General features: G+C 41.9%; 2 pseudogenes; one reads left to right on the forward strand and one right to left on the reverse strand.

Moving 5' to 3' along the window:
* The first annotated feature begins 5,252 nt into the window (after positions 1 to 5,252).
* Positions 5,253 to 5,963, forward strand: LOC125611478 (annotated as a pseudogene).
* Positions 5,964 to 8,920: 2,957 nt separating this feature from the next.
* Positions 8,921 to 9,020, reverse strand: LOC125611560 (annotated as a pseudogene).
* Between the last annotated feature and the right edge of the window lie 2,759 nt (positions 9,021 to 11,779).

Below are 11,779 nucleotides of genomic sequence, written 5' to 3' on the forward strand. Positions count from 1 at the left end.
AGAGGTATAAGTTCTAAAGTTTTATAGCACAGGAGGGTAACTATGGATGATAATAGTTATATGTTTCAAATTATATGTTAATTATGTTATATGTTTCAAATTATAAGTTAAATTATATGTTTCAAATAGTTAATAGAATTTTGAATGTTTCTAACACAAAGAAATGGTAAATGCTTAAGGTGCCCTGATCATACATTGTATACATAAATTGATGTCACACAATACTCCATAAATATGTACAATTATTGTGTGATTAAAATTTAAATTTTTTTTAGATATTCTCTAAAAAAGCTGGCTTTTAGCAGCTTGTTATATAGTTGACCCTCTGTGTCCATGGGTTCTGCATCTGTGGATACAGAGAGCCACCTTAAAGGACTTGGGCATCTACTAATTTTGATATCTGTTGGTGGTGTGTAACCAATCCACTATGAATACTGTGGCATGACTTGTATCACTTTTTTCCTCAGCATGGGTATCAGGTTAGCATACTTGGAGGTTTGTTTGTTTTTTAGTTTTTTGGATATTTATAGTCATATCATTTATCAAACTGAGAAATTTTTAGCCATTGTTTCTTCAAATAATCCCTTCATCTCTTGAACTCTTTTTTCTGGAATTCCCATCATAGATATATTGGTCTGCTTGATGGTGTTCCACAGGTCCCTTAATCTATGTTCACTTTTCTGCAACATTTTTATTCTTTCTGTTCTTCATATTTGATAATTTAGATTGTCTAATCTTCAAGTTTGCTAAAATTTGTCCTTGAATTTCTTAATGACTATTTCATTTTGTTATTGTACTTTTCAGCTCCAGAATTATTTTTCTAATTTTTTATTTGTTCTTTTTAGATATACATGACAGTAGAGTGTATTTTGACATACACAGACATGGACTATAACTAATTCTAATTAGGATTCCATTCTTTAGGTTGTACAGAATGTGGAGTTTCACTGGTAATGTATATGAACATAGGAAAGTTATATTTAATTCATTTAGCTGTCTTTCCTAATCCCATTTCCCCTTCCCTCCCTTCATCCTATTACTATTATTGTTATTATTATTTATTTTTTGGTACTGGGATTGAACCCAGAGTCATGCTTAACCACTGAGTCCCATCCCCAGCTCTTTTTAAAATACTTTATTTAGAGAAAGGGCTGAATTTCTTAGGGCCTTGCTAAGTTGCTGAGGTTGGCTTTGAACTCTGGATCCTTCTCCTTTAGTCTCCTGAGCCACTAGGATTATAGGCATGTGCCACTGTGCCCAGCCAGAATTTCTTTTTTACTACCTAAACAACAATAAAAAGTTTTCTCTCTCTACTGATATTCCCATTTGTGCATACATCGTTTTCTTGACTGTCCATATCTTCACTTATCTCTTCTGGTATCTTTTTTAAAATATATGACAACAGAATACATTACAATTCTTATTACACATATAGAACACAATTTTTCATATCTCTGGTTGTATACATAGTATATTCACACCAATTCATGCCTTCATACCTGTATTTTGGATAATAATGATCATCACATTTCACCATCATTAGTAACCCCATGCCCCCTCCCTTCCCCCCAACCCTCTACCCTATCTAGAGTTTGTCTATTCCTCCCATGCTCCCTCTCCCTATCCCACTATGAATCAACCACCTTATATCAAAGAAAACATTCAGCATTTGGTTTTTTGGGATTAGCTAACTTCACTTAGCATTATCTTCTCTAACTCCATCCATTTACCTGCAAATGCCATGATTTTATTCTCTTTTATTGCTGAGTAATATTCCATTGTGTATATATGCCACATTTTTTTCTTATCCATTCATCTATTGAAGGGCATCTAGGTTGGTTCCACAGTTTAGCTATTGTGAATTGTGCTGCTACAAACTTTGATGTGGCTGTATCCCTGTAGTATGCTATTTTTAAGTCCTTTGGGTAGAGACCGAAGAAAGGGATAGCTAGGTCAAATGGTGGTTCCATTCCCAATTTTCCAAGAAATCTCCATACTGCTTTCCATATTGGCTGCACCAATTTGCAGTCGTACAGCAGTATATGAGTATACCTTTTCCCCCTCATCCTCACCAACACTGATTGTTGTTTGTATGCATAATTGCTGCCATTCTGACTGGAATGAGGTGAAATCTTAGAGTAGTTTTGATTTTCATTTCTCTAATTGCTAGTGGTGATGAACATTTTTCATATATTTGTTGATTGATTGTACATCATCTTCTGAGAAGTGTCTGTTCAGTTCCTTGGCCCATTTATTGATTGGGTTATTTGGTTTTTTGGTGTTTAGCTTTTTGAGTTATTTATGTACCCTAGAGATTAGTCCTCTATCTGTGTGAGGGGTAAAAGATTTGCTTCCAAGATGTAGGCTCTCTATTGACCTCACAGATTGTTTCTTTTGCTGAGAAGAAACTTTTTTATTTTGAGTATTTTTAAGATGGTTGTTTTAAAGTCTTTGTCTAGCAAGTCACCTATTTGGCCTTTCTTTCTTTCTTTTTTTATACCTTTATTTTATTTATTTTTATGTGGTGCTGAGGATTGAACCCAGGGCCTTGCACATGCTAGGTGAGCACTCTGCCGCTGAGCCACAAGCCTGGCCCTATTTGGCCTTTCTCTGGTATGGTTTCTGTTGATTTATTTTTCCCTTGGAATGGATCATACACTCCTGTTTCTTTGTCTGCTTTGTGATGTTTTTAGTTGAAAATTGAATATTTCTATTTCACAATGTGAAAACTCTGAAAACCAGGTGTTTCCCCTTTCTCCAAGTTTGCTAAGTTTTATTTATTTAAAAATTATTACTATCAGCTATAGCAGCAATGATGTGGTGGGTCAGGTCTCAGTTCTCCTGCCCTGGCCAGACCTCCATAGCCTATCCCCCTGCAGCCTCTCCAGCATGAGCAGGGCCTTCTGCCATGGCCCACAGACCTACCCAATGCTGCTGCCACATCCCACCTGGGGTCTGAGCTGGGAATATGCCCCTACTGCTCCCTGCAGATTGTGGGCAGGGAAGCTACAGGGAGGTGATGCTTATGAAGTACCAGTGGGACATCAGAATTTATGATATCAAAAAAATGAAGCTCTTAAATACCTCCAGATGTTGAACAGGAAGCTCAGTTCTTGTCTCAGTTGAAGTACTCCAACACTGTCAACTACAAAGCATCATGGGAGGGAGGAGAGGTCTATTCTACATTGTTCATGGCCTCTGTGAAGCTGGTGATCTGTACCCAGAGCTCCAGGAGCAAAAAGGGGAATTTCTGCCTGACAGTCTAATAGTAGAGTGGTTTGTACAGTTTGGCATAACTTTTCAGTATTTACATAAGAAATACAACCTTCATCTAGATCTGAAAAAACTCAAAATCTCTTTCTGATATGAACAAACATCATTCAAATGGGTGACCTAGGAATTGACTATTAGAGAACACTGTGACATGGCAAACAGCCTCATTGGCCTACCCTATTAGATGAGCCTTGAATTATTCTTAAACAGATCCTATAAGTCTGATGTTTGGGCTTAGGGATGCTGTGTTGCTGGGCAAGCCAAGATGGCTATAGTTACACTCTTTGCTGAGGCTTTCAGTAGACTAGGTTTTTGTATGTAGCCAAGGTCATGAACACCCTGACTCAGTGTATGTCCTCAAGGCCATGAACATTTGCTTGTGAGCATTCATCGACTTATGTAACCTGTTGGCAATATGTCTTCTTTGTCTGGCTTGCATATTAAAAATTGTCCATGGAGCCAGGCGTGGTGGCACATGCCTATAATCCCAGCAGCTCAGGAGGTTGAAGCAGGAGGATCATGAGTTCAAAGCCAGCCTCAGGAAAAAACGAGGTACTAAGCAACTCAGTGAGACCCTGTAGGGCTGGGGATGTGGCTCAGTGGTTGGGTGCTCTTGAGTTCAATCTCGGTGCAAAAAAAAAAAAAAAAAAAAANTAAAACTTTAGAACTTATACCTCTTATCCACTTGTATCCCTGTAACTATAAACTGTTCAAGGAGACAATCTTGAAGGCATCAGGAGAGAAGTGACCCATCAAATATAAGGGATACTCAAAAAGATGATCCATGGAAGGACTCAGGAGGCTGGAGCTGGAGACTGGGGGGTTGCTGTAGCTTCCAAATAAAGAACGTCTATTATCTCAACTGTGCCTCACATCTTCCTTCACCTGCTGGGATCCAGAATCCAGAATCTGTTTCCCAGGGTCTGAGCCTACATCTTGATTTGTGTTTATGTAATGGCCACTCTGAATCTGAACCATGATTTCAATGCAAAAAAAAACATGAATTCTTTATTGGATTATTGAAGGAAAGCTTCCACCAAGGTCAAGAGTTTATAGCCCAGTGCTGGCAAAACTGATAAGAACATTAAGGGAAAGTTATGAAGAAAGACCCTCTATGAAGAACATCCTGAGGTGGCCCAGATAAAACACCCATTCTCCTTGATTTTGGAGTCTACAAAGACAAAAACCTCCAAAACTAACATTAAAAATGATGATTCTAAATCCAAACCTGTTGTTACCATTGTTTTCTAGAAAGGCAGAATCAAATCATGAAGTAATCCATCCCCAACCACATTCTGCTGAGGGCTCCAAGTCACATGTAATGAATGAAGGTAAATATTTATCCCAGGAGAAACTCATGGCCATCAGTCCCTTGAAATAACCTGCTGTTCTAGAAGGCCACACCAGCAAACCAGACATGAGCAATACTGCAGAGTCACTAGTCACACTCAGTAGGGTAAATATTGACATCTTACCTGCAGAAAGTAGAGACTAAATAAATTACAATGTAGTTCTGAAAAATCAACCAAGACACGTAGATGCCTCTAACAAGCAAAAAGGTAAATGCAATATTTCTCAAGTAAAGAAAGAGGGTCTGCAGGGTAACACTAAGTCCAGTGCTCAGCCTGAAAGCCTATGGTCCTCTGTCAATGGCAGTGGGGAAGAGAGTAAACCAGTGAGGCTGTTGGAGCCCCTAAACAAAGACCAAAGGCCAAAGAACAGGTGGAATTCATATGAATATATTATAGAAAAACAGAGCAGAATCTTCCCAGATCTACAGCCACACAGTTCTAGGTCTGACTATTCCCTGTCTCCATAGTGATGGCAGAAGAATACAGACTGAGCACAGTGAGGGAGAGCAAAGTCAACAGAGATCTCTTTGTATTCCAAGAGGCACCTTCTCAATTTTGACTTCTCATCCCACTGTTGGGAAAGTATCTATCACATTGTCACAACAAAATGCTGAAAACCAAAGTAGAATGGTTACTGGGTCTGTGAATAGTTCAAGGAGCAGTGAGATGTCATTATCAAAGGACTATCTGTCATCAGTCAGAAAGAGGAGGTGGCTAAAGCAGACCCAAGAAGAAATATTCCTCTCAGGCCTTTCAGTGAGGAAAACTTCTCTGAGAGCAGCAGAAACTGCAGCAGGAAATCCAGTTCATACCTGCTGGACAGCAACATTACTCAGGGGAGGAAACTGATTGATTGTGGGTGAGCTAAGTTCTTCTACAAGGTGAACTGATAGGTCAGATAGGAACTTCAAGGAAGGGAAAAGTCATACAAATGAAATGAGTGACTGATACAATTAAGGACTAAGATCATTAAACTGGCTTCTAAAGAGAGCTGTGAAGTTGACCATAACCAAATTCAGTGTCAGATTTAAATTTCGTTGGAAATATTGGGACACATTGGTACTTCATGGAGAAGATGCAGAAGAGACAGACAAACTCCTATTTAAAGGACTGCCTTCAGCTAGAATGCCAGATTCTGAAAAAAATCAGGATAATTGTTGAAATATCGAGAGTTAATATCATTAGCAGCCTGAAGACTCAGCTGTTAGAGAAGGTATGTGATCTTCTAGAAGAGGAGGATGAATTGAAGAATTGAAGTTACATTTATGGGAGCATGTGGGTAGAAAGTACACAACTTATAGTAGGAAAGCTTGCCAGTTGAAATCTTGGAGAAAGTGAATTTTTGAGAATTTGTTTTAATCTGTCAAATCTGAAGGCCAATTTTCAAAGGTTTTTGGCTTTAAAGACAAACAAACCATAACAGTCATTTAGAGGCCATTTACTATACTTTTATATCTCTTTGGGCTTTTTTTTTGTTTTGTTTTACGTTGGTACCAGGAATTGAACCTAGAGCACTTAACCACTGAGCCACATCTCCATTCCTTTTTATATTTTATTTAGAGACAGGGTCTCACTAAGTTGCTGGAGGCCGGCTTTGGACTTGTGATCCTCCTTGCCTCAGCATCCCAAGCTGCTGGGATCACAGTCATGTGCCACTGCACCCAGCTTCTTTGGGGTTTTCTTATTGGAAAAAAATTGGATACAACAGAGTAATATAAAGCAAGTTCACAAAAGAAAAAATGTTGGCTTTCATATTCCTTTTATGAGAAAAAAATGTTACTTTTTTTGGTTACAGATGAATAGGTACCAAACAAACAAATGTAGAATCTAGAATACTGTATCAGTTGGATTCTGCCGGTTTGCTATCTAGGTGGAGAGAGAGAATCTGGGGACTTCCTGCTCCACCATCTTTCCTGATATCACTTCTCAATTGCTTACTAATACTTTTAGAAAAAAAATTAATATAAAGAGACACTGAATTTTTTTTTTTTTTAACAAGAGCTTTAACGTCTGGTTTCTGGTCAGGCATATAAAGAGATTGGAAGTCACCACTCAATTCTCACAATAAGAAATAAAAGTTGAATAAACTGAAAATTAACAACTGAGATCCATCAAAGAATTTGGGTCTCAGGACAAACCATTATAATAGAAACTTGATTCTGACAGGCAAATACAGATAGCCACAGTGTACTTGATTCTGACAGGAAAATACAGAAATCCACAGCTGCATCCAGTATTAGGGCATGAGAACTTACATTAATATTGAAAATTTGTTGGGGGTTCAACATGGACAATCTCAAGAATTAAAAACTCCAGGGAAGCACTCTTAGGAAGACTCCATGCTTTTATGAGGTTTTATCTCCAGAAGCCCAACCAAGCTCTCAGAATGAAGGGAAGAAGGAAGGAAGGAAGGAAGGAAGGAAGGAAGGAAGGAAGGAAGGAAGGAAGGCCTTGCATATTTCAAAAATAACTATTTTGAAATATTCTAGAGCATTCTGGTTTTTTGTTAGTTGGTTAGTCCAGTGATTGAATATGAACCCAGGGGTGCTTCACCACTGAGCTACATTCCCAGTCCTTTTTATTTTCTATTTTGAGACAGGGTCTTGCTAAGTTGCTGAGCGGGCCTTGAACTTTCACTCCTTCTGCCTCAGCCTCCTAAGTAGCAGGGACTACAGGTGTGAACCATTAAGCCTAGCTTTAGAGCATTATGTTCTTTTTTTTTTTTTAAGTTGTTGATAAACTTTCATTTTGTTTATATGTGGTGCTGAGGATCAAACCCATTGCCTCACACATGCTAGGCAAGTGCTCTGCCACTGAGCAACAACCCCAGCCCCAGCATTCTGTTCTTAACAAGATCTGCCCACAAGGGAAGTTTGTACCAGAGCCTATCTGGTGGTGGTGTGTGTGTGTGTGTGTGTCCTCCAACTCTAGGCACTTCTATCCTTCCTATCTCGCCTGGAAGTGATGGGCGGAAAAAAGAGCCTGAGAAGCACTGGTGAAAGTCACAGCCCAGGGGCACAGGCTTGCTAAAACATGGTCACAAACTATAGAACACTCTTGCTCCCACACATCATACATACTTTTCTGGGAATTTGGTGATGCTCAGTGGTGAAGCCAGCTGCACCTGTGCTCTAAAGTATGGTTAACATTTTGGTTACTGATTTAGTTTCTTCAGTCATCTCTTTCTTTTGGGGCTGCTGCAATGGATTCCTGACATCCAGTCATAAGCATGCAAGTGGCAGTAGGCAGTGACATGAGTGTCTCTGACCAAACTGTTCACAGGACTCTCAGGGTGTTTCCCCTGTTTGTGCAGAAGCCCAGCCTATTTCTCTGGCATGTGGGAGGGGTGGAGATGCAGAGGAAGCTGAGAGTTCAGGGGGTCCTGGGGAGAAGGGGGTGGAGGTGCTGCTGGCAGAGATAAGGTTCTATTTTGGAGCTGTGTGGCTTTGCATGTCAGCAGAACATCCTGGGGGATGATCCACAGACAGGAGGGGGAGGGCTGAGGTTAAGTGGCAAATGGAAGATCAGAGGCTTCTCCAGATGCCTGAGGTGGCAGAGAGAGTGCCATGTATCCCAGAGGAAAGGGACAGTGAGGGCAGATTGTGGTGACAGGGATGCATGGGCAGTGGAAGAGAGGCCAGCAAGAGGGGGTCTCCTTACAGCACCCACACTGCATGCATACACACACATGCATGCACATGTGCAACCCCCTCTCCCCTTGTGCACACTTGCACATGCCCAGCACAGATAGCAGCTACAAGGAGACTCTTTCCTACTGCAGGGGCTCCCTTGGTGCACTGCCTCTGGCTACCAGGGCAGGTCCCATGCTGATGGCTTTTAGATGAAGATGTACTTTATTTACTACCCAGTGAGGAACCCCCAATTATAAACAGCTGAGTCTGGCAAACTCACTGGACCACAACATCTATATAAAAGCTCCTCAACCTTCACAGTCTAGAGATTCATGTCACTTCACTCATTCACAATTCATTTGCAGATTGTGTGCTCTGTGCCAGGACAGAGCTGACAAATATGTTTGCCACCTTCAAAGTGCTCACAGGAAGTCATGGTGATCCAGGCCAGCCCTGGGAGGAATGGTGCTCAGCATTGAGTCAGGAGATCCTTCCTGGATGAAGTGACTGTGGGCTGAGACCTGAAGCCATAGAGGCAGAGCCAGGTCTATTCCCTCTAACCCCATGCAGACAGAGATTCTCCACTTGGCCAAACTACAGTCAGGCCCCTGATCATTTTTTAAAAATTTTAGTTTTTAAAGTTTGTTTTAATTAGTCATACATAAAAATATGGAATTCTTCATGAATTTGCATGTCATCCTTGCACAGGGGCCATGCTAATCTCTGTATTGTTCCAATTTTAGTATATATGCTGCCAAAGCAAGTACCCCTGATCCTTTTCTTAGGCTCACTGGCACACTTCTGTTTCTCTAGTTTTTGCAAAGAACCCGCTAAGTTCGTTTAACCAGAGGCCCTTGTCCCCATAACTGATCAGATTCTTTATCCTGTTCCTTCCCCCCATGATGTCTGACCACGTTGGCAAGAATTCTGGGAGGTTAATGTCACTGAATTTTCCTATCCTGTTGTCTTCTCTTAGTCATTTTCAATCTACTGATTCCACCTGCTCCTTGATTATAAATTCCACATGACCACACTGTATTTGGAGTTGATCCTAAAGTTTCTTCTCACTGCAAAATCCCATCACCATGGTCCTTTACCTATCATAATGGTCCTGAATAAAGTCTCCTTAGCATGATTTAATCAGTATTATTAAATAAGTTTTTTTTTCTAAATAGGAGCAAGGGGCCAGTCCCCAGCAGGTAGCAGAGACTGGATTGAGGGGGTTCACTGCAAGGTAAGGATGATCTTGGAGGGCCAACCTTGATGATCTGGCAAGAGTTGTCCCTGTGCCTCTGGCTGCACTCCCATATACCTCAACTGAATTCTTCCAACCTCAGTGCTCCCTGCCCTCTATTTTGGCATGGCCCAAAGTAACTAGCCAGAGAACTTGGTACCTGGGGTGCTACTAAACAGTATTTGGGGTATAGGGTTCTGTTTCTTGAAACCAATAGTCAAAATCAAGAAAAGTGTCTCAGTTTCTGACTAATCTTAAAACTTTATCAATGCCTCTGTTTGTCTTCATCAGGATATTGGCTAAGTTGATGTACACTTACCTATTGGTACAGCACAAGCTGTGCCAAATCTTACTGGCTCAAAACAGTAACAATGGGCTGACCAGGCAGGTCTTTTCTCTTCCTGCCTGAGCTTGGATGTGGCTATTTGAGGCTGAGGGTTCATCAAGGCCTCATTCCCTCATGTCCAGTCTTAGGTGGATGACCAAGGGCCAGGCTTCTATCTCCATGTTATCTTTTATTCTGGGTTTTGTCTCAGCCTGGTGACTTTGGGTTTCAAGAAATTGAGGGCAGAACTGCAAGGTGGAAGTCAATGTGCTATAGACCAGCAACAATTCAGAAGATGGAGAAGTGGCCTCAGACTCATGATGGTAGAAACTTTGCACTAAATGATATACTGAATTCTATCATATTATCACTTCTGGGTGGTGTGTGGACGTGACTGTGGCTTCCAGGACTCTGCCACCTGGAGAGGAGGAGATGATCAGGGGTAGTGGCCCTCCCTAGAACCATCTGCTCTTTAATCCAGTGCTACTTGGCCCCCAGCCTGTGGATATACCAAGTGGTTCTGAACTAAAATCAGCCTACTCTGGGAGGGCCTCAGAAGAGGAGGCCCGAAGGTTGGGTAGGTGTTGTCAAGAGGTTGTGTAATTCAGACATCTTCATTCGAAGGCCATGGTTGTGCAGGGGACACAGAAACTTCTAGGTGCAAGGATCTATGGGATATGTACAGCTAGTTTATGCTCCTAGAGAGGGAGCCCCACACAGCTGCCTTGTGCTCTGGGATCTAAACAAAGATCAGGACAAATTCAAACTTACCTCTCTGGGATGTGTATGACCCTAGACAGGTTGCTTAGCCATGCAGTGCCTCTATTTCCTATCTGAAGATGGGGATAAGTCACTCTGTATTGTTTAGGATTAGGTTCCACTATAAGTATAAAGACTCCCAACAGTAGCAGCTTCTATCAGATGGAGCTTGTTCTCTTTGTGTTAGGGGTTGAGGTGATGTGTGACATACCCTTGTGTCAGGGCCCAGGACGGCCCAGTTTGTAGCCCCTGCCCACACCTTCATGGCCCAAGGAGGCTGTGTACGAGCTATGTGATAGGGTTTAATAGAGGTGCACATATCTGTCTCTTAAAGAGAACACTGTCACCACGCGGGGTCACCCCTGCCACCAAAGGAGGCTGAAAGTGGAGGCTTTATTCTAGGGTCCTGAAAGAGGAAGGGCATCAGTTGGGGATGAGCTGATTGCCATGTGCATGGAGCGCCAGCCCTGATGAGTGTCAAGGGCAGAGAACTCTATGGCCATCAGATCCTATCAATATGCAGTCCCACCCTCCTTGACATATGAGGACACTAAGCTCCAGACACTTTGGGAGCACTTATGTACCTACTGGGGCGGGGGTGTCTGCTCCTTTACTTTAGGTACAGACTCACTCACAGCTGTGCCCCCTCTGCTAACTTTCAGTCCATAAAATTCCAGAAGTTTAGCTGCATGGGAAGAGACACACATGGACCTACTCCCCCATCTGTCCAGCATACCTGGACCATCTACACTCCTGTGCACTGTGGTTAGAGCATGAGGAGGCAATTTCTCCTATTAACTGTGACTTGGGACCATTGACTGACCTTTTCCCATTCCTTCTTTGACTTCACTCTTCCCAGCCTCAGGCAACCACTGTCGACTTTCAACTTTTATGAAATTATCATTTAACTTTTTATTATTTTAATTTGTATTTTCCCTTCTGGCTACCTCTGCCTGAGGAGGAGTCTCAGCCTGAGGAGAGCGTCTGGACTGGAGAGTGGGTGGGCTGTGAGACAGCAGGCATCCATCAAGCCCTGACAGTGTGAGACTTTGAACAGCCTACGCCTGCTGGAGAAGCATGCAGGGTCACATATTCCTCATGCCAGGGCACACAGCTAAAGAGCCTGCCTTTAACCTTATCAGTGGTGTTAACTTGGATAAAGAAAGAATGTGTAGAGAAGGAGGATGTGTGGGTGCAGGGCAGG

The sequence above is a fragment of the Marmota marmota genome, unplaced genomic scaffold (assembly GCF_001458135.2).
Source record: "Marmota marmota marmota unplaced genomic scaffold, marMar, whole genome shotgun sequence".
NCBI classification, from domain to species: Eukaryota; Metazoa; Chordata; class Mammalia; order Rodentia; family Sciuridae; genus Marmota; species Marmota marmota.